Source organism: Corvus cornix, chromosome 2 (genome assembly GCF_000738735.6).
Source record: "Corvus cornix cornix isolate S_Up_H32 chromosome 2, ASM73873v5, whole genome shotgun sequence".
NCBI lineage: Eukaryota > Metazoa > Chordata > Aves > Passeriformes > Corvidae > Corvus > Corvus cornix.
Window position 1 is genome coordinate 100,319,768 of NC_046333.1, and position 22,886 is coordinate 100,342,653.

The window sequence follows — 22,886 nt, forward strand, 5'->3', positions numbered from 1 at the left end:
AGTGAAGCAGCAGCAGTGACCACAACCAGAGCCTCAAAGAGAAACAGACAAGAAAATGTAAAGGTAAGATGCCAAACTTGGAATTATCCAAGTCTTCAACAGACATCAGGAATGGAAAAAATCAAAGCCAAACAAAACACTCTGACACTGGGCAGTGGCTTCCCTAACTTAAATAAGCAACAACCGTGGTGCATAGAAACAACCAGCGAAGTATTTGCTTAAAACATGAGCTCTCATCTATCCTTTAAATGCTTAGCAATGAGAACACTGGTTGAACAGAAGAACAAACATTACTTAAACATACTCATAAAAGCAGACTCAGAATGCTTTTCCTTTTTAAGCAAACATTTAGAGAACAGACCGTTCTGGTGAAATAGAACTTCTAAACTAACCAAGTGGGGTGAAGGAAAGTTATGATGGAGAATCAAAATAGGAAACAAAAGGGGGAAGAGCATTTCCTCTTTGCAGAGCTTCACTTCAGACTGCAGTCCCATAACTGTCTCTTTGTGAAGAGACAAACCTTTTCCTCACTAATTAGGAAACATCTCTTCCTCACAGTAGAAAAATGCCAGATTATCTAGAATTCAGAGATTTAGGTCTGAAGTGACACAGTCTGCATGATGCACACATGCTTTTGTAAACAATTAAGTCCAGGATGAGAGGTTATCTATGAACACAAATGTCCTGCAAGATACTAGAAATAGTTGACAAGTCTGATATACTGCATTACAGCTAAAAGTTATTTGAAGATTTTTTTTAGCGATATTAACACGTGTAAGCGTTACATATACATGTTTTATGGGAAGTGTTTAAGAATAACCAGGTCCCAAATAAAATTGCAAGAGCATAATTGAAATTATACTTTAGTTGTACCTATTTTATTAATGTTACGTACACAAATTATACACCATGCTCACAGTATTTTATGAATGATATTAAATATTAAAAGCCTTAGAGGAAAAAAAGGCATGAGGCTTTAAATAGGAGGGGAGAGTAAAATGCTACTGTAAAATTTAATATTAAAAAAAATTATAAGGTAGCTGGTTTTTTGGTTTGTTTGTTGTTTTTTTTTTTTTTTTAATGTGTTCATCCACTAGTGAGAATAACTACTAAATTTGCTTGGCAAATGGTCCTATGTAACTACCAGGAATCATTGCAAGAAGTAGAAGAGTTTTTCTCATTAGAAGGTAAAGAAACACAGGAAGCCTGGAAATGAGAATAAGGCAATTCCCAGAACAGGTAACACACTTTGCAGTAGGCAAGACTTGAAATCAGACAACCATCCTAACTCAAAGAGCCAGTTAAGTAAGGCTTTAAAGCTTTCAATATTTGCTTTTCTCTCCCAATGTCTAATTTATGACACTTTATCAGCCCTACTGATTCTACCCATTAAGCTGTGGATTTTGAGACTGCAAAGAACAGCAGAACTTTTCAGAGTGGACTCAAGCCCCATGCAAGAAGGACGCAGTAGCTAACTTCAGCAGACATGACCTTTACAAAGCAGTATTATTCACCCTCTGCTCGCGGGCACTTTGACACATTAGCACTTTGCGAGATCTCCAGGCGGTATTTTATCAGCAGGGCCCATCCAGGCATGATGTGCACTTGCACAGTGCATTAGCATATCCAGAGGAGGAACACTGCAGACTGCAATGGCCTTTCCTTGTAGGACAGTGTTGAAGTGTGGAACAACATTACCAACATTCTCACTGACATCCAGGAGCTCCTCTGCATATCCAAAATTCATAAGCATGTAAAACCTAGCACTGTATAGGGAAGAGACTAATTTCCAGAGAAGCTTACCTGTTAGTACATTAATCTTTGACCTGCTCATAGTCTTATACTCTGAAGAGTTCACCCTCTTAACTTTTTCCTTCTTACCTTGCAAGTTAAGAAAATACTGGTCTATATTCTACATACAAGCTGAACGCTGAAATTTTAAAAGAAATCTAATGTCTTTGACAATGTAAACAGAAACCTTGCTTCTCACCTTACATCTGTACTGACCAGAAGTAACCCCAGTGAAATCAGTCAGCACAGGTATACAAAGAGAGGGAATCTGGTCCAAAGAGTAACATAACCCTTTGCACACAGATGCAACCCAGCAAAAGAAAGAGTCGATGAACCGATCTGAGGTCACACAGAAAGATGGCAGAGCAGTCAGTAAGAGATTTCTGTTCCTTAGTCAATGACCAGTTCTGCACTCAAGTGTTTCTGGTGGCCACTGAATCCTGGTCACCTGAGCAGGGGATTCCCACAATGCAAAAATTCCCCACTAAGCTCAAATCGCCAACAGCAATCTACAGTTACTCTAAACCACCTTGTAGCACAAGAGCTTGGGGTGTACAACTAGACTCAGATCTAGCTCATCATTATTAAAAACATTTCAAGCTGCTTCAAAATAAAACTTTCAAATTTTTGTAATGAAAAGTTGTCTTTTCTCTTTCCTATTTTAGGAAACACAGCAAATGAGCAGAAACTTGGGCCACAAGCCCTTGGATCTGAGCACTTTTGCCAATGTCTGACCACCTTCACCACTTTCTGAAACACACTGGAGGCACTCCTGAGGAAAGATTGGTTTTGACTTCACTGGCACACTTTTATTAACTCAGAGATACAACACAGCTCACTGCTTGAAAAGGCAGGACAACGGGCATTCTTTAAAGTATTAGGATAAGAAATTTGGTTTAACGGTTACAATACTGAGACACACTCTTTTGGATCTGGATGTGACTTTTTCAGGAATATGCATTAGTAGGAACCCAAGAGGTTCTTCTTAAATAATAGATGCTAAACAAGGCAGAAGAATTTCATTTACAAACAGAGGCAAACTGACTGTATCCCAAGTTAACTGTGCTTCCCAAAGGATTTGCACCAAGAATTTACCTATTTAGTTGAACATTTTTATAACCAACCCTCCTATTAAAAAATCTAACTTTTCTTAAAAGGCATTTATATCACCATATCCCAGTATGATACATTTCACTCAATTCTGCAGTCATAAAGAATCATCTTGATATTATAAAATTTTGGCTTATGTTACGCAGAGAAACCAACTTTAATCTGCATAAATCAATTTCAAAATAAATATTGCAAGCTAATGTTCCATTTTCTTTGTTCTGCATCTTTGTCTTTAGGCTTGAGCACTAAGTGATGAAGAAGTTTATCTCATACATAAGACATGCCACTAACACTAATCTACTCCCTCCTGAAAACATCAAAAAAAGGAGCTATGAGTCATTGAGCCAAAAAATTAAATGCTGAAATGTACATCCAACAACGTTACCCTTCACTAGCAGATATCCTGTGGAGAAAAAACGTCAAACAAATACAATTCGAATGTCTAGCCAAAAGAAAACATTCAGAAAAGAACAAGCTGAAATTCAGTCCCACTCTTCAGGAGGAAAGGTATTTTGTTACAGCTCCAAATCTTCCATATCGTCTGCTTAAGTACAGCTAGAACATGTGGAGAAAATTTATGGTATTTTATCATGGTTGGCTTGGGGGAAGGAAGAGGTTTCTCTGCGAGGTCAGGCACAGGAAATTATTAGCTTTTCTCCTTCAGCTTTTCAACCCACATTCTCTTCTGCTGCTAACAGGGCAGTCATTTTGCCCATAGAACACTAACTGGCCAAAGCAGTACTAAATTAAGGTTAGCCCACACTATAAAAAGGCTTCCACTTCAGTGAAAGGTACACTATTTTCCACTCAAATTCCAGTCCATATTTGAGCTGTAGGTTTGCATCTGATGAACTTCAAGCACCATATATAGGAGAAAGTGCTGTAGTCTAAAGAAAAATTACAATTACAAATATTTTGTCTGTGTTACCCCCTACTACTATTTTACTTTATAGGCCCTCTCCCTTAAGCAGGAGAGGGGAGACTGGGACACAGAGGAAAAAGCCTAATCAAATAATATAAAAATAAATAATTCTCCCAATCAAATTCATTATGATTTTATCAATGGGGAAGAGATAGAATTTTAAAAATATGTATTTTCTAAAAGCTGTGTCTGCAGTGTTCTCAGTTCAGCAGTTATTCATCCAGCAACTCAAGTCAAAGCTTGAGCACGCTAAGAAGAGGACATCACCAACCTCACAGGAAAATAGGATTGGAAAACATTTTGAGGAAACATTGGGGGAAAAAAAATAACACTTACTAACTAAAAGGAAAAAGGAAAGATCAAACACAGCCATCATACAGTTCATCCTTTTCTAAGCCCAGTGGGAATTTAAAAGAATTTAAAAGAATTCCTTCATACTGAACTGGACAAAACTGCGAGCAATTTCATCCTAGTTTGAAGTGGATTTAGGATAATTGCTGTCAAGAAAGTTGATAGTTGGAATGGCTCTAAGCACAAAGCCACAAGTGTCCTGTAGTCATTGAATAGGAAAGAGCTGGAGAACATCATATGATATTTCAGGTAGCTACAGAGAATGAGAGGAAAAAAAGATACAAATGCTTGTAACTAAAATACATTTACTAAAAAAATATATATCCAGGCCTGGAGTCATTAACAGGATGCATTAATGAGAACATTTATAATACATTAAAACAACTTTCAAGTAATGCACTGCAGAAGACCAAAGAACAATAATCAAGGAACTATGAAAGAAAACACACATATACTCAGCATAAACAGCTATGATAAATGAAATAAAATTCAGCTAGGCAATACTGCAAGATATGGTATCAAACTTACAGTTCTACCACCCAAGCTGGAATATTTTTAATCACTAGAAGGACAAATCCTGGGCACAACATAGGAAAAGAGAAAGCAGAAGATTCAACATTTGAAATGAAAAAAAATTTATCATCCAGTCTGTTTTCTTAATTAGCATTTCAATATCTTCAGTTCAGACTGGAGACAAGCCATTCTCGTTGCCTGCCTTCCAAGAGCATCAGATCTGTACATTCCCTTTTCTAAGAATTCCCTTTTAAATATAAATTCCTTGTGATATATTTCCCCTAGTACATAGTAATATAGCAATGTGTTTCTATACACTCTGTCTTTGATCTACAAGTTAGACATGAACTCTTTAAATTAGAGTAGTATTTTAGAAAAAAAAACAGCTTTGAAAGATGCATCATTTTTCCAGAGAATTCCAACAGATACAAACTTTGGACCTCATGATTAACAAGACCAAACTTCAGCTGTATTAGGATGAAATCCAAACCTAGTATTTCACATTTCATCAAGAAGATGGAATGGAAGAGGACCACTAGAAACAACCCTCTGCATGTATGAAAGCCACCCCACCACCACTACCAATCTCCTTTGGTCACATTACTACTGCCAAACACCCCCCCCACACACAAAATCCAAGCCAGCCTGATCTCAGTTTACTAGAATTTTTCAGAGGACAAGATCTTTGGCAGCAGTCTGTCATAGCTCATACAAATACTTCAATTTTCCAAATGAAAAGGAAAATGAAGCATCTCTCTGGCAATAAGTAAACAGTTTAATATAAAATATTAATGTACCGTCAGAATTATTCAGAATTCTTCTTTGTAAGCACTTTGAAATTTGAAGATCATTTTTCACTAAATGTGCTTATTTCAGTTTAAGCAAGAAGACTGGTTATAAGCCAGCAACAGAAATGTTAAATGAAATGGAACCAAAAAATTGTAATAAATTTTTTTTAAGTCCTGTATTTTAAGGGTATCTCTCTCACTCTCTTTAATTGAATCCTCAACATTATAATTAGAAATTTTAGAACAAAGACCTTGTGCTGAAACACAAATTCTTCATCTTTCAAGGTTGTTCCTTGGTGTCACTTTTTTATAAATACTGTTAACATCACACACTGTCAGTGCATGGCAAAGGCTGCTATTACAGCCTGGAACACTTCACCAGTTAGTGCAAACCCAGTGAGCCCCCAAGAACTGCCCAGTAGCTATGGTTTAATAAAATAAGACTCATGCCCTGATGACCAAGGCTTCACTTAAGAAACAGCAAAACACATGAGCATGAGTTTCTCTGAGTTTTGGGTTAAGGGAAAAAAACAAACCCTTTCTTTTGAAAAGCAAGTAAGTCTAAAGCACAAATAAAAACTAGAAAGTTGGCAACAGAGTAAGTTTTTATAACAGAAGTGTAGAATTAAAGCAAGAGCATTCAAATTTACCTACATCTCCAAGAGCCTCCTCAGAACCATGAAAACTCTATCAAGTGATAATTTGTTGAGTGTGCTTTAGCACTGCAATTTGTATTTAATTACAGTTCCACAGTTATTCCTTATTTAAGCTGTAATACTCTCTAGGCAGAATGCATCTCACAAGGTTTATTGCATACCATGGGAAGAAAACCTTGCTTCTTCAATCACCAGAAGGGCAGCAAAATTTCCCATGTAGTCACTACTACATTACAGAAATGGCATTTTTAAATATTACTTTCATATACTTCGGCTGAAATTCATACATCACATGAAATCAATGACGATTTAATCGAAAGTTCAATTTGCATCCAGAGTCTACAACTGCAATAATAATTTAATATCACTGAAAATGTAATCAATTTCATAGGTGATAAACAAGGGGGCAAAGGGTAACACTATCATAAAAACAGGGCAACTGCCGTATTCAATCCTTCAGGACTCTTTAGATCCTGCTATCCTAGACACTTATGGCTTATTTAATCAAATAACTTCAGACAACAGCCATAACTGTATGTTTCAGAAACAAATTAAAGCCCATCAGTCTGCACATGTATAAAAACTTTCCCCACTTCACTGATCTGTGTCTTAGGCATTTGTTAAGCCTTGAAGCACAAGATTTTGCGTCTCTTCCAATGAAAACTCTCAGCATTTTTGCAGTAATTGATATTATTGTTAATATTTCCTATTCCAATGAAGTTTATTTGTTAGTAAGGAGAACATGATCCACACAGCAGGTACGGAAGATTCACAGTGTTCACACAAACACATTCAACTGGTGAGCTGCCCAAAAATTAAAACAACTATTAACAATGAGGAAAAGTTCCAAGTTCAGAAAAATCTCAAATTACATTTTTCAGTTCTGCAAGACTGCAATTCCTTCCAAATAACAAAAAATGCTAATGAATATGCACTGAGCTGAATTTAACACAAAACCACCACTCTGAACTTAGGAAGTGAAGCACATCTTCAGTAATACAGAGAAAAACAGACAGATAAAACCAAGAAAAATTAGGGAAAGCATAAGATCTGCTAACAACACAGGAGAAATATCCCCTGCTCCTTCATCACACTTCCCTTACAAGACCACATCAGTCCTTCTTGCTCTAAACCAAACCCCATTTCAAACTAAACTTTTCTATCATTAGTCTATCGTCAGTCAAGCTGTGCTCTGCTACAAAGAGCACTGTGTTTAAAAAAAATTGAAGCCAAAATACCAGGTCCTGTGGATTTTCTTAAGAAAGGAGAACAAACTCATGAGGTCTTAACAAAGCCACATCACCAAACAAAATAAACTAAAACAGGTAAAAGAAACAACTAGTTCATGAGAGAATAATAAATTACTAAAAGCACACTAGGTGCAGATCTATGCCTGCAAATAGGTGACGGCTACAGGATTTCCATTTAGTCCTGAAGTTCCAAACAGAACTTCGCTGATCTGTGTGCCAAGTTGTATAGGAAAACCAGAAAGCTTTGGCTGTCTCTAATATACACCTGCGGTAACTAAAAATTTATGCTGCCAAAATATCACAGATGCCACAACAAAGTTGTTTTTCATGTGTAGGCAGTGAGGGTCTAGTCATGTTAATACCTCTACCCACCTGCATTTGGGACACCTCTTAGCATTCCTAGAGGAGATGCCATCATGCCTAACATTCAGGCTGTATGGATGGCCTTGGACAGGTCTAATCACTGTGTTGGCTGTATGGTTGAGGAGCTGTAAAATGAGGTGAAAATTAAAGGTAAACAGGATAGATTTACTATTCTTTCATATTTAAAGTGATTTTTTTAAACTGAAGTCTTTGTAAGATTTGGCTGCTAAGCCTCAAAAATCTCACCACTCCATGACACTGCTGACCCACTGTGGAACCGGTTCAAATATGTCCAACCACTTATGTAAGAAATCCTTCCTTTTACCACGTTTTGGATATTGGCTTTCCTCACATGTATGTAAACACATGTTCTTCTGAATTAGCTTAGACAAAAAGGCAGACCAGCTTGCAAGTGAAGGAGTCTAAGTGGTGCTGAATTTTTCACATTTCAAATGCAAATTATTTATCCAACTACACAATGCCAAGTCATTAAAAAAAAAACCCTACAAAACACATTCCTACAGCTAACCCTTTTGCAAGTACAGAATGGAGCAACTAAATTAAAAGGCTACCTAAAAATGTTATTTTCTTAGTACTGAAAGCAAGTAAAATAAGGTTTATACAAGGTCCTTCGCATAATAAATACAAAACCAGTATTAAATAGCAATAGTTTGTTCTAAAAAGGTTTGTGACACCTCTTCTTCTGATTCAATGAACAGCATACAAACACATGCACGTAATTCTAAAGTTATAAAGTTATAAACACTTTTTCCATCAGAATAGTCTCAATAATTCTGATAAACTATTAAGACAACATTTATGAATCAATAATAACACATGGAGAACCTGTGCTTATCTATATTTTCTAAGCTTTTATATTAAGATTTGACCTAAAACTTACATCAATTAAGACAATAGATATTTAAATGCTTACTATAAACAACAAAAGCAGCATCATGTCCAGATTTTGGAAAGAAAACAGAAATTATCATTATGGAGGAGAGACAAGCTGGATGCAGTAGTCTGACACACACCTTCAATAAACAGTAGAGGAGACTAGAACATCCCAAGTTATCACAGCCTATCTGAAAATATTATAGAGCCATTGCTTTATAAGCAAATAAACTGCATTTCCAAGGACAGAACAAAAACTACACAAACTTTATCAGAAGTTATTAAATGACAACACAACACAGTGAGTTAGTTAAGCTTCATGACATCATGAATCTTCAATATTTTGTCCCTGCCGCTTTTCCTCTCCCCAGAACCAAGCTGAGAAATGTGTGGATATGAATGAATAGTTCATGTTTTCATATCTGTTACCTGAGGACCAAATATTCAAGAGAGCCTGCAATTTGCTGGGACAACTGCAGGAAATGGTTTTTTTCAGCCACGCATATTCAAACCACTACTTGCTTTATAAACATTGATAGAAGTGTTGATGCTTCTAAGACCTTTGCACAAAAAATTACAAGCTGACAGCAGTAGCAAAAGGTCTAGCCAGATATATGGCTATACAGAGGTATGGCTGGTACTAGAAACATGGGTGTGAATTCGATTTTTCAAGACGATCCTTTGTGAAAAGCCAATTTCAGTTTTGCAATCCAGCAGGGAACATCGGACCTCATACCAAATGCAGGGGATAAGATCTGCAATACAGCTAAACAACATTTGTCTTCTGTAATCATGATGCCTTGTGCTTTTAAGATTTACACTAATTAAACCAGAAAAGGTCACACAACTGAAAATGTTCACAATTTGGGCAAGACTTAATAACAAAATCTTTCCTATCACTAATCTTTTATACACAATAACTGTCACTTTGACAAAGTGTCTCTGTCAGCTTCCTTGTGATTATACACAAGAAGCTTCAGCCTTTATCCACTAGAAGAGTTCATGAGCTTTTTCTTGCAAACCTCAGTGAGACAGCCACAAAAGAGCGGAAGAGGAAGCAAAACCCAGCACTCCTCAGGATTACTCTGTCATCTGTTCAGGAAACAATTTCTTTGTGGATTAAGAACTTCAGATTTAACTTAAGGATTTCAGTATTGAAATTCCGGAATAAAAACATGTCTATATTTACACATATAGGAAAAAGAGGAGACAGAAAAAAACACCTTAGTTCTAATCCCAATCTTTGAAGATTATCTGCAGTTCTTAAGTCTCTCTTTCCTCATGGGTTATCTGACAACATTGTTGTTCTTCCAATTTTGGAAACCTTAAGACCCATGATAAAGGGTCTATTCCTTCCTCATCCTATATAGCACCTCAAAAAAAATGAGACCAGAAAGCATTAATTAAGTCTTCAGGCTCTGACAACAGCCAGTGAAACTCCCCTTCAAATGCTTCCACATTTATAGATAATTGATGAGAAACTGATCTGTCTTTATTTTAGTTAGGAATTTGAAAAGATGTTGAGGTTGTTTTGAAGTGTTTCCTGAATCTGAATAATCCTCCAGGCATAACCTAGAAAGCTGCTCCCTCTTTGAATCTCTTCTTCTCCAACTTTTCTTATTAGGTAGAAAACCTTTTCCCCCAACAGTCTGCTTTCTCTCAGGTATTTATGGGGTGATTTGAAAGAAATAAAAGGATGAGGAGAAAAAGGTTCCTACCCTTCACATCACAGTGACTGCACAGGATCAGGAGGAAAGCTCGCACTGCAGCACAATTCCATCAAACCTTTGGGCCTTTCAAAGGCTGCAGTAATGCCTTCCTATTGGAGGAGGTGAAAAAAAAAATCACACAATCTAACCAGTCTGAGAACATTGGGCTTAAGAGTAAATGTTCATTCAGCAAAGATGCTGACAGATCAGGTGAAAATAAAATGCTTTCAGAACCTTTCACAATCTATTTCTGGATCAAGTTCTCAGCTTCATATGCCACTTAGAACTACACCTTAATGTAGCTACCTCTTCAAACAGCATTCAATATAGCAGACACAAAGACAAACTACAGAAAGTATCCAAAAAAACCCCACAGCTACATATGACCCCAAGTACATGTGTTGTTGCCATTCAGCCCAGACCCAGGAAGTTTTTCCCATGGAAACAAACTTTAACTTAAACAACTCTTACCTGCTGCACAATATAAAAAGGAAACCCTCACAATCTAGCACCTTGTGTAAGGAAATCATATCCAAAAGTGAAGTAACTAAGAGACATACATCAGTATATACCAGAAATCTCCAATAAACTCACTTCCAAGACAGCCATGCCATAGCTCTCTTTCAATAAAACCCAACAATCAGACTACAGCTACATTCATTTCCCTTCTCATATGCAGGCTTTCAGGATATATTCCTCTTTTGTCCCAATCCTCATCTTTTCCTTTTTCCATTAGGACACTACAGATTGCAAAGGCTAAGAGGAAGCATGCCTGAGCCAAAAGAATTTTCAGTCTAAAGAAAACTGGTACAAAATGAACTTCAGAAGTGCAAGTTAAGAGGAAGCTGGTCAAATTCAGTCTTCAGAAAATAGAGCATAAGCTTTTCTGTGGGAAAGCTTCTCCATAGTAACTAAAACTGCAATCTGAGCATTGACTCCCTGTCAAAAATACTCTCAACATAAAAACAAAGTACAAAGGCCTCTCAAAAGAAGAGATTTCAATGACCCAAAAAAGAGGACAAGACGAGGATCCTCTAAGCATATACAATTTCTCTGCTGCTGATCTATTTTACTAGTAAGGAAATATAAGGACAAAAATATAACAAAATATTAAACAGCTATTTAACATGTACAAGGTAACATTATTATGGCAATTAGTAAATTTGTCATAGTGTTTCTCCAGCAAGAGGTAGGATCAATGCAGCTGACTCTCAGCATTACAATTAAGGATGAAAGAACTGCTCATCCCTTAAAACTGCTAAGCTTTAAAAATTGGTCTGTATTTTTTCATGCTGAGTCTCTGCCTTGTCTTAATCTTTTAAAGTATTTTAACTTCAGTCAGAACAACTCAGTTGTTTCACGAAGGAAGAAAGAAAAATATCTTGTTTAGTCTGTGTTAAAAAGACAGACTTTATAAGAAAAGTTTCAAAGACTGGTGTTTCCTAGAAGGGGTCTAGGGTAGTTTGGGATAAAGAAAATACCTTCTGTGACCCTCAGGATAATTTCTAAATACATCTCACACACCTTTCCAAAGACACAGATTGCTCATATTCTTTAAAACACAGCTGAGTTCCCAAAAGGTCTGATCTGACCAAACATTCCTTCTTTCCCACACCACAAGGAAGAACCACTAACGAAACACAGACCACCACAGAGGGCAAAGCAGTCCAAGGAAGCAGTCATTGTCACAACTATGGCTGTCTCCCGTAAGCATCAGGACAAGGTATCATTAGAACTTAAATTTTTGCAAATATACATAGTAAGGAATCTGCTTTTAAAGAAGATGAGAATGTTCCTAACACTGGAGACCAAAATTCTAGTTGAACAATATTTCAAAGATTTATGTGTGCAGTTTCAGGCACTAAAGCATTGTACCCTGATATCAAGAGTGATCACATTTGCAGCTTTTCTTAGGATTCACAGCATAAAAGAAACACCACACATGTGCCAGTCACCAGGCCACCACAGGAATAAGAGGCACAGCCACTACCAATAACCTGGCACATCCTACAGAACACTGCACAGTAACAAGGACAGTAGGGAGAGTAAGCTTACTGCACCTCCAGCTTGCCTTTGCCTCCCTTCTGTAGGGAGCCGATGAGCATGAAAAAACATGTTACTGTCATTTTCCCTACCATAAAAACCACAGTAAAAAGCATAGTCAATGATAGGGACAGAGGGACTATGGCCAAGAACACTCCATTAAGTTGGCACTCTGAAAGTCTCGTGGTTTCCTTTTGCTTAATACTTTGTACGTTACAGAAAGTTTCCTTAATAACGTACAGCTCAGATTCCCCCATTTCCAACGGCTTATTAAATTAGCACAGGTAAATATGAACATTTTCCTATGGAATAAAAGACAAATATTCAGAACCGCAAGTGAAAATAAAATAACATCTGACCCAGTACTTAAAATACAAGGTATAATAATCTTGATTAATTGATATCACTGAAAAATAAATTAGATGCTCATAAATTAGGTATCTCCTGAACAATCAGGAATTTTCATCCAAAACATTGGGGGATAATGTGGAGAGAAATTCTTGCCATTTATTATGAAATTGAAAACAAGCAAAAAAAAAAAAAAAACCAAACCCCCCACACCACAGGCCACTGTATTTTTCCCAAGATCATTAAATACAATCTTGAAACAAGTACTCAGCCTTCAAAGAATTTCTCTACCCTAGCTGAAACCAGGACAGAAACTTTCCTATTTTTTCTTGAAGTAATTTTTGCAATTGATTTCATTTGAAAACTTCCTAATTGAAAACATTAGTGGAGCCAAGATGAAAATGTGATGCAGCATAAAATCATGCAAAATCAATTAAATTGCATGTAATTGTCACACACCCATTTTTGAACAATAATCTTCCCCATATCAAGAAACTACAAAATAAAATCTTGATGAATTTTCCTTCAAAAATCCATGATCTTTTCCTGCTCTGTACAATTTGTAATAAATTATCCTCAGCTTCAAAATAGTTCATTCTTGTGAGACTGGTTTCAGTTTCAGGATTGCAACTGTGTGGTAACTGCTTCTCTTTCTGTTGTTTTCCATTTCTAAACGTAGGCTTTAATCCCCTCGATCTTGCTGGTAGAGCAGTCGCCTCACACACACAGTCTCTCTTTGAAGCCTTCCAACAGTGCCAAGAAAGAAGCAGGCTATGGCAGCAGGCTCTGTATTCTCTGGTTATGCAACAGATTAGATCATTATCAACAAAACTGGATGCCTCCAGCAGAGAACAGAAATGGGGAATTTGAGAGCAAGGTTTTCTTTACTTTTTGAATTAAGGATGGTCAGTTTGAAAGGAGGAAAAAGTTACCTGCAATTAAGAGCTGGTCATATCAGAGAAGATTACACGTCAGTGAAAAGCTCCATAATAAATATTATTGTCACATTTATCATTCAGTTCTGTTCCTTCCTTGGCACAAAAGTTTTCCCATTTGTTGTGTAATGTGAAAGAAATATTTGGCTCAAACTAACACCAATAATTTAAGAAGTCTGATTGAGTCACATGGATTTCATTCCCCAAAGATGAATGACCATGTGCCAACAGGACGCAGGAGAAGAGTCTGGATTCTCACGTACCTGCCGAGAGAATCTGTGCTTCTTACCTACAGTATATTCATTTGCCCACAGACTGTGCATGTGAATATCCTACACATCTGTCACATTTCTGTCTTCTCTAGTTGCTCCAACAACCTTTAAGTAATCAATTAAAGATATTTCAGTTCAGAATTCCACTCCACTTAAAGGATAAAGTACCTACTGATTGCGCACAGAGTGAAGGTAGGGATTTTCAGTCTTCATAAACAGCAGAAAAATACATACTTTAATTTCTTAAGGGAATGCCTTGCATAGCTTCATCTTACAGATAATTTGGGGAAGGAGTGCTACACTGCATGAAACAAATCCCTCAAGTCAAGTTCTGACAATGAATGTATAGTGAGGAAGAGAGATTAGAGAATATCGAACAGATTAAACAATTTACTGTCTGTATGTAAGAATTCAGACACTGAAGCTAACAAACGCATGCAAATAAAACCAAAAGGCTTTGAGAATCCTAACTAAAAGCTTTTATAGCTTCTACAAAAGACATTAAGACTATTTAGATATTGGTTACAGGAAAAAAGTAAGTACAAAGCAGTGTAATATAGAAAAAAACTATATAGTTGTTCTTAATAAGAGAGAATATTCTTATTGTGTTTCAATGTGTTAAGTCTCGATTACTATAAACTTGTAAACTTAGAAAGCACTACAGAGGGTCAGTTTTGCTTTTCAAATTCCCACAAAATTAGCACTGAAAGTATTGTGCGTCTGGTTATATTACAAGATGAATGTAACACCAAAAATAACATTACCAATAAAAGAAGGATTATTAAGAATGGCAGAAGTTACATGAAGAGTGAAATCTGCATACTATCATGAGATCATCAGTAGCTTAAAGAAAATCTAAAAATCAAAAGCTCTGTGTTTTGGGCTTTATTTGCAGGAGATACTTTCTAGACATGAGATTACTTTTTTTTTTAATATATCTTATACATCTGGAAAATATCAGGTCAAAGAAATTATGAGCATAATAATGAGCTTTTAGTACTCACTTGTTATTGTTCTTGTTTGATATTAACACTGAAGAATCAGAAAGCTGTGTCCCCCTGTCTCTCTTAAGCAATCATATAATACTTTCTTGTATGACAGGCCTCTTTAGAAGCACAGACCTAAATAAAATCAGGTGTTTAGCTGGACTGTCTTCAGCTCTATATTTATCCCACAGTCAATAATAATTAAAAACTACATATGAAAAAAAAAACTGGCATTCCCCCCAAATCATGCCTGAAGAAAAACCACTGATGAGTCAAGCTCGTCTGTAAGTGGGACACAAAGTATGATTCATAAGTCATTGCTTCGGGTTTAATTCTTGAGAGAGAAAAAGCTCCATCCATAATATAAGACAGAAACTCAAACTCTCATTACAAAAGCATAACATTAAATTCCCTGCGTCTCTTCATTCTGAGTATTTCTGTTGTGTGTGCTCACCACAAGGGTTTGAAGCCACAACCAGTAACCTTCAGCAGCTCCTGCAGGCAGTGAAATCTTGCAGAGGACAGTGAGTGTGTCGGGATGCATTCCTGAGCTGTCTTCTACACAGCTGCGAGGCACAAGCTCTGTGTCCACCACTGGGGCAAAGTGAACAGGACCTTTCTGACTGAAACCACAACAGAAGACTAACTGGGGCTCAACTTGGTCATTGCCAGCATCAGATTTATCAAAGCAGATGAGATTCAATAAAGCTGCTTAATTTGCCCCTTTTTTTCTTGAAATGTAATATTTAGATAAACTGCAATACAACACTATAAAAAGACGAGTCCAATGAGATGATGGTAGAGGAACCAAGAGGAGCAAGAAGGATCACCACTACTCCTTTCAGTCAACAGATCAGATACTAAGCACTATGTCAAAAATGACCTCTGGGCCACAGCTTTTGTAGCAAATTGGGTTTTCAAGGGCATTCCCCCTCCTCTGCACTGCATATTTATCTCATGTCTCCCTTTCCAGCCCACATCCAAAAACAGTGGCTTTGTGCAGTAATTCCATTTTAGGCCCAAAGGACATTTACGACAAGAATATTTTTAATACTTAAAGTATAGTAGAAAAAACACCTATGAAATAGTAGAAAAAACCTATAAAGAAACAAAAAATAAAGACCAGGGAACCTTTTTCATTAAGGAGGTAATAAAATAGTAAAAAGATCGAAAAAAACCCTCTTTCAAAACCCTGTATGACCTTGCTCTTCACTCATATACTTCATGCTGACCACTGAAGGAAATATAAAGGAATATTCATTTTCCCACAGGTTCATTGCAGTCCAAATGACAGCTCTGACACTGGAAACAGACTGGCAAAATACTTCATTTATCTTTAACCTCAGCTATGAAAAATGTGAGAAATAAAAAAAAAAATTAAAAAGCCATGCTGCCATTGGACATTTCACAATTTAATCATACATCATGCCTGTACTGCAGAAAACATGCAACAAGACTAAACTTCTAAAATGTAGCTGGATTTAAATGTATGCTGCTTCCCCTATACTGTCAGCTAGCAGGCCTTTAAAGGAAGATTATCAAAGGCACTCCAGTCACTGTGATGTGAAGACAGAATAAGTGAGCATGACCTTGAGTTCTCCCTTCGTATTTCATGGCGTTTTTTCTTTAGTATTTTTACATCATCCAACCAGTAAGTACTAGCATGGACACTACTGAATACACATGCTTTTGAATAGGATGATGAAAACTACTTGAATGAATGTCTTTTGGCTTATGTGCTCATTTACATTCCCCTCAGGAATAATATCTTAGCAATGTCACTGCTATGAACAAGTAGGTGACATATCAGTAACTACCACTTATTAATAAATACTTCACTCATTCCATGAGGTTAATCTTTACACGCACCCACGAGGCAGGAAATTATAGTCAGTATTTCCCATGGGGAAGCTAAAGTCATGTTATAGACTGTCCTAGTCCATGCAGTGATTCAGGTGTCAAAGCTGTAGGTAACAAACTGTCAGAGACCTTGCCTCCTAATCCTCCTTTCTAATCACTGAATTTTGCCCATCTGATGAAGGAAACTATAAGAATCATGCTGTCTCATCATAACCGAAATGTAAAATTGAGATTTATTAAAAGCTGTTAGAAGCTTAAAGATAAACTTGCCATTAAAAGGGGAAACAATAAAACCCCCATGATTTATCAGCTGGTCTCTCCTTCGTCTTCCAAGGACGTATGTGTGATAACTGCTACATAGTTACTGCTCCCTCAGATTAATGCATTATTTGGAATAAATGTCTTTTATAAGGAACTTGAGAATGTTGTATCTGTCTAAATTTATTTATTGACTTCTCTTTACCTGGCTCCTAGTCCTCAGATGCTCCATGGAATGTGAACAGAACACTTATGATATGAGATACTACTACTGTTGCCAAGAAAAGCAGGAGAAATACTGAGTTTAAAAAAAAAAAAAAAAAGAAATGTTTTGCTGCACGACACAAATTCACTGCTCGTTTCCCTAGTTTGTTTCTAATAAAATTAATAAAGCAATGAGTAGGTAGGCACTCCACTACTTCTACAAGAGTGGAGTGATTGCCTTCAGAAAGGGGAAGTTGCAAGAGCATTATGAAAGATTCTACCCACATGTTAAATCCTTATTTCCAGCACACCTGTCTTAGCTCAGTAAATGTTCTTAAGCTCACCAGGACACTGACTTGGAGAACTCCCTGTAAAACTCATAGGAACTGTATGAACAAATCCCTTAACGAGCCTTCAGACCTCTACCCATGAGTGAAAAGAAAAATTAGGTTGCGAATCTTGCAAGATTTCAAGGAATCTGGAATCTCACTCGTCCAAAACCCCCCACAACATCTACCTTTAATGTGTGCAGCAATGCATTTCTGTTATCACCCAGAATCCAGGAGGTGAGAATGTGAGAAATAATGAAGTTCTAATGAATTTTTAAAAATTGGTTAAGAGCTCAGCATGGAGATCTGAATGGGTTCAGGGGGTTGTGAAGATTTCTTCCATCTCAATTGTCAACTGCTCACTCATGTTGAACGTACTGATGAGGAAATCCTCAGAGCATGCAGCAGCAGCCCGCTGCAGGGACGTCATTAGGAATGTTCCAAAAAAACCTGTGGTGCCTGAAGAGTTCTTTCCTTTCCACAAGTTCCTTAAGATAAAAGGAAATTAATGTGACAGGTTCTGATAAGCACAGACAATGCGACCTTTCTGTATTACCTCACCCAAGAACACCCATTTGCTCATTTCTCAGCTGACTGAAGTCCAGCTTCTTCTAGTACAGCTGTTCCCTCCTACAGGGAACACTCACTTCCACTGTTGCTCTAACAGTTAGAAGACAACACTAATCACTGCAAGTACTACAGGCCTATATACCACAGCACAAACACACCAAACACTGCTCATTTCTACCATGAATTTCCAGCTTAAAGGGGAGTAGACAGATCAATCTTCACAAAGTCTTGAACACAGCTTTCACAGTATATTCTTCCATGGGAGCTGGGCCAATACAAAAGTTATTAAAAGCAAAGGGAAGGGGCTGGATTAGCAATGGAATCATATAAGTTATGAAAACATACAAGCAAATGTCAGTCTTGAAACAAAAATACTAATTTAACTGTCCTCCATGTAGGCAAAAAAGCAACAAGTAACACATTCCTTGAGGAAAAACACTCCTTGCAAGCCTGAAAGCAAGACTAAACTGAAAATACAAGATTAAGCACTTCACCTTGTTTTGTGGGGAGTTTCAGTGACCACAACAGGAATATATTCCTGTGTGCTTTATGCAAGGGTGTTTACAGGACAAGTCTGAATTGCTGAGCCACTATTTTACTTGTGGCTCAGGAATCATTCCAAAGCAAACATGGGAGAGAATACAGCAACACATATTTTCAAAATTAATCAAATGCATAATAAAGTTTAAGCAATGAAATTTTGAATTTCATTGAAGTCACCGAAGCCCTTCAGTTGATCACCAAGATTTACTACTGCCTCTCTACTGGTCAGTCCTGCCAGACAGGTAACCTCAAAGTCACTATCACACAGCTCAAGAGCTAAATGCTCCTTCCAAAAGTAAATATTTCCAGAACGAAAACAAAATTCAGTATATTGCTGATAGTACAAATAAGCAAACAATACAGGAAGTCCATGCTTTTCTGTTCTAAATACATTTTTCCATAAAGGGATACGTTTGCTCATATGTGAGAAAGGAGTATGAAAGTAGAGGTCCCTTATCTCTATTTCCACTGGGTACCACGTGGTGGTAGCCAATCCAGTGTATACAACAAAATGGGATCCAACAAATCTTATCTCCTGAAGTGAATGTTCTGGAATCTCACATTCATTCCCTTATCTCAGGATTCAAAATTAGTTTTATTTTCTAAGCAAAAAATTATTCTATGCTTATGAGTGCGCACAACACTTTTTAAAGACTGTGTCTCCTCATCTTTTAAATTCTTGCTTAAAAACTACCTCTTAAAATTTTCCATAGTACTTCTTGCTTTGTAGATAAAAAATTTCTCGTGTCAATGTAAATAGGGCATTTTTTATATTACCTTCCCCCAAAAATCAGCCAGTCACAAAAAACTATATAATATTTACAAGATGCATGTATTCATGATGCTTTATCTTCTCTTCATTTATGAGAAATTCTAAAGTTTGAGCCATCCACTATAAGAAAAGAAACAACCTCCAACAACAAGAATTTAATCCACCCAAAATCCTCCTCAAGGGTCTCTGGAGAACCAGAACATGGCACAGACTCCAAACCACTGAAGCAAGCACAAGCTAGATCGGAAGAGTTAAATAAAGCAGCTAAAATTCAGCAGCATCGCAGGCTATTCCAGACTACAGTTACTATAACCTACACTGGGTGTCCTCTGCATAAGCACCAGTGTGACTTTGCGGACTGCTGAGACTCAGTCTGTTGCAACTGGCATAAGTTGCCACAGGCGAGCAATCACAAGAAACTGACCTTGGCAAAAGCACATTTTACACTTCACTGCTGTTCAACTGTGTTATACTAAAGAGAGAGCAAGTGAGCACAAGCAGAAGGGGGAGGGAGAGAGAACAAAGGGGGATAGACAGCATAAAAGTGAACGTAGCCGTTTTCAGCTTTACCTGCTTTTAAGATTTTAAGAGAGGTACATCACGCCTCCAATGCACATCACAACCTACACACAGTTATATCAATCCTGCATGGTATCATTTTTAAACCATCAGGGTCTGAGGAGATTTTTTGGGGGGGAGGAGAAAGAAAGGAGACTAAGTACTAAATTAGAAATTAGTACCTAAAAAAAAATTCTCCCAACAAAAAGGGAGAGGAAGTATAGAAGAAAATTACAACTTTGCATTTTCCTACCACTGGATTAATGCATAAATGAGGATTTTTAAATTGTTCTTTCCTCCTGTTTGGCTACACCTGTTGAGAGTACATTTCTGAATCAGCTGCAGCTAATAAGCCTAAAGTATTCCATGAGGTCTGCAGCAAGGTATCTTAGTCTTAATTTTTAATGTTTCAGCTCAACCTTAACTTCAGCTCTCAACAACCTGGCAGCAATTTGCAGGAGCTAGTATGGTAAAATCCCCACTGCTGCACATACAGTTGTGTCTGCTGCTTTTCTCAACCATCTTTGGTCTCTGACGGTTTGAATCAGTTATTTCCTGTCAAATAATTTTCTTAGTTTCTGCATTACTTTTCTTTGGTATTGATTACTGTATCTCCAAAGAAACAGGACCTGGCAGACCAAGATGGCACAGGATCCCATCATTAGTGCTAACCCACATCCTTCCCAAATTTTACAGCCAGTTTAACACAAGGATCTAACCTTGAGGGTATGCTGGGTTTCCAGGACATTCACCGGTTGAAGCAAAACATGCAGAAGCTTTGTACGAGTTCCAAAATACCAAATCACTCTCCACTTGGGAAGTGTACAAAGTATGCAAGTCTAGACAAAATAAAACAAGACCACATGCATTTTGTATCTGCTTCCTTACCACTCTTAGGTCAGTGACCTAAGGACTAGATGCCGCTTCTCTTCCAGATCTTGAAGTCTGCTTTTCTCCTGTGTAGACAGTTTCTCTATTCCTTATCTGGTTCCACAAATAACTCAAAACCCTGCTACAAAAGCCAGCCTTTTTTCCTCTCAAACATGCAAACCCTTCACACCTCTGTCTTCACAAAGTCTCCATTCCTCTGTTAAAACTCCTCGTTCTCCATCTCAGTCCTCTAAATGTCATTTACGCAGAAGTGGCTTTTATTTTGGACACAGCCATGGTGTTACCTTGAACCATTCCCATCTGACAGAGTCTTGTCATGGTATAATGACCTCCCCTGTCACTGGCCAGGGAGATACAAGACTCAGCCCTGACAGCAGATGGCTGATTCACACACACTGACGCGCAGCGACTCAACAATGATATGATCACACTTAGCCTATAAATTATGAAAACAGCAATTCTATGAAGCATGACCTAAAATTTCAAGGGACTGAAGTATTTCCAAGTCTGAACTTCAGATCTAGGTAAAAAAGGTGTCAGCTATGGATATGCAAAATTTTAATCATCTCATCGGATTGTAGCTCTCTCTCTCACAAATATGTGGTGTTTGTAAGGCCCACAGGCCTGCTTCCTGTCACTGAGGCAGGACTCTGTCACAGAGGGCTGGATGGGCCACAAAAATACTCACTGCTTCTGTGAAGTGTGTGAGAAACTCTTGTAGGGTCAAGACACAGAGTAAATTGATGTCTGTCATATTTTTCTGACTGTGTGCTTGGGCATAAAATAGACTTATTAAAATTTTTATTTATTTAGTCCTATAGTAATTGGTAATAGTAGATAAAAAAGATAAAATGGAAAGAGCACACTAGTTCTGCAACAACTACTGTGGGCCTTCAGGCTTGGCTGTCTATGGTCAGCATTTGTCACAATGACATGCAGCAAAAGAAAGAAAAGGGTGACAAAAAAATACCTGACAGGTATTCATACCCACAGGAAGAGCAAATCTTTGTTTATACTAGCACAAAAGTAAGCAGATCTTTATATTACACAAGAGCACCCTCAGCTGAATGTAAGGATTTGACATCTCTTACTTCTTCAATGCATATCCTAAACAACAGGTTATTGAATTGGTCTCTCCCTTTGCAGCTCCCTCTGGGTCTCTCAAACCACACCACATTTTAAATGTATGTGTCAATCAATGCTGCTTGAGTCATTTGACTTTATAGTTCACTAGCTAGGATCTCATTTTCAAGTAATTTTACTCATTAGGCAGAACAAAAACATTAACTGGGTCTTCCACATCCATGCAAGTAATTACCAATATGCTGGCTACTGTGGGAATCTCCCTTCTCTTTCCTCTTCCTTCCCCACCTCTTTCACCTGAAAACTAGTACATTTCCATGAAATATACAAGGGCTGACAAATCAAAATCTTTTAACATCTAAAAATTACTAGTAAGGTTTAGCTATAGAAATATATATGGATATGTATCTATACAAACACATCAACACCTAAAATATGTATCCAATAGATGACGATGTGGTGTAGTATGGTTGAAATGTTACCAGAATGTGATTCATTTGACCAACCTATTCCTTGACTGGAAAAAGATTGGTTTGTTTGAATTACATTTACCTTTCTCGAAGTGTTTTAGAAAGAAGTCTTGTCTAGCTTAAGCTCATCCAATACAACATGATGATATCCTTGAAGTCCAGAGAGTCAGAAGAGTCTTCCTTTTCCTCCCAGTTGTGAATGCTGAGTGCGATCTACAAGAAAAAGAAAGTGGGGGGAAAAACGCTTGGCAGGCAATCCTTTCTCAATGGGTCAGTATTTTCAAAGTCCTTACAGAAAACGGCCCTGACTCCAGAAGTTCAATCAATCAATCAAGCAAGCAAATAATTGCTACTTGGCAGATTTCTTTTTCTACATCAAATACTCTTGTCTCTCTCTTCACTGTCTTAAACATGAAG

At 37.4% G+C, this 22,886-nt stretch overlaps 1 protein-coding gene across 1 annotated transcript in view; it reads right to left on the reverse strand.

Moving 5' to 3' along the window:
* The window catches only part of LDLRAD4 (low density lipoprotein receptor class A domain containing 4), a 239,569-nt gene extending 216,887 nt beyond the window's left edge, over window positions 1-22,682 (reverse strand). Inside the window, exon 1 of the mRNA XM_019284002.3 lies at window positions 22,552-22,682. The gene's annotated coding sequence lies outside the window, so the exon portion shown is untranslated. The remainder of the gene's footprint in view (window positions 1-22,551) is intronic.
* Window positions 22,683-22,886: the final 204 nt, after the last annotated feature.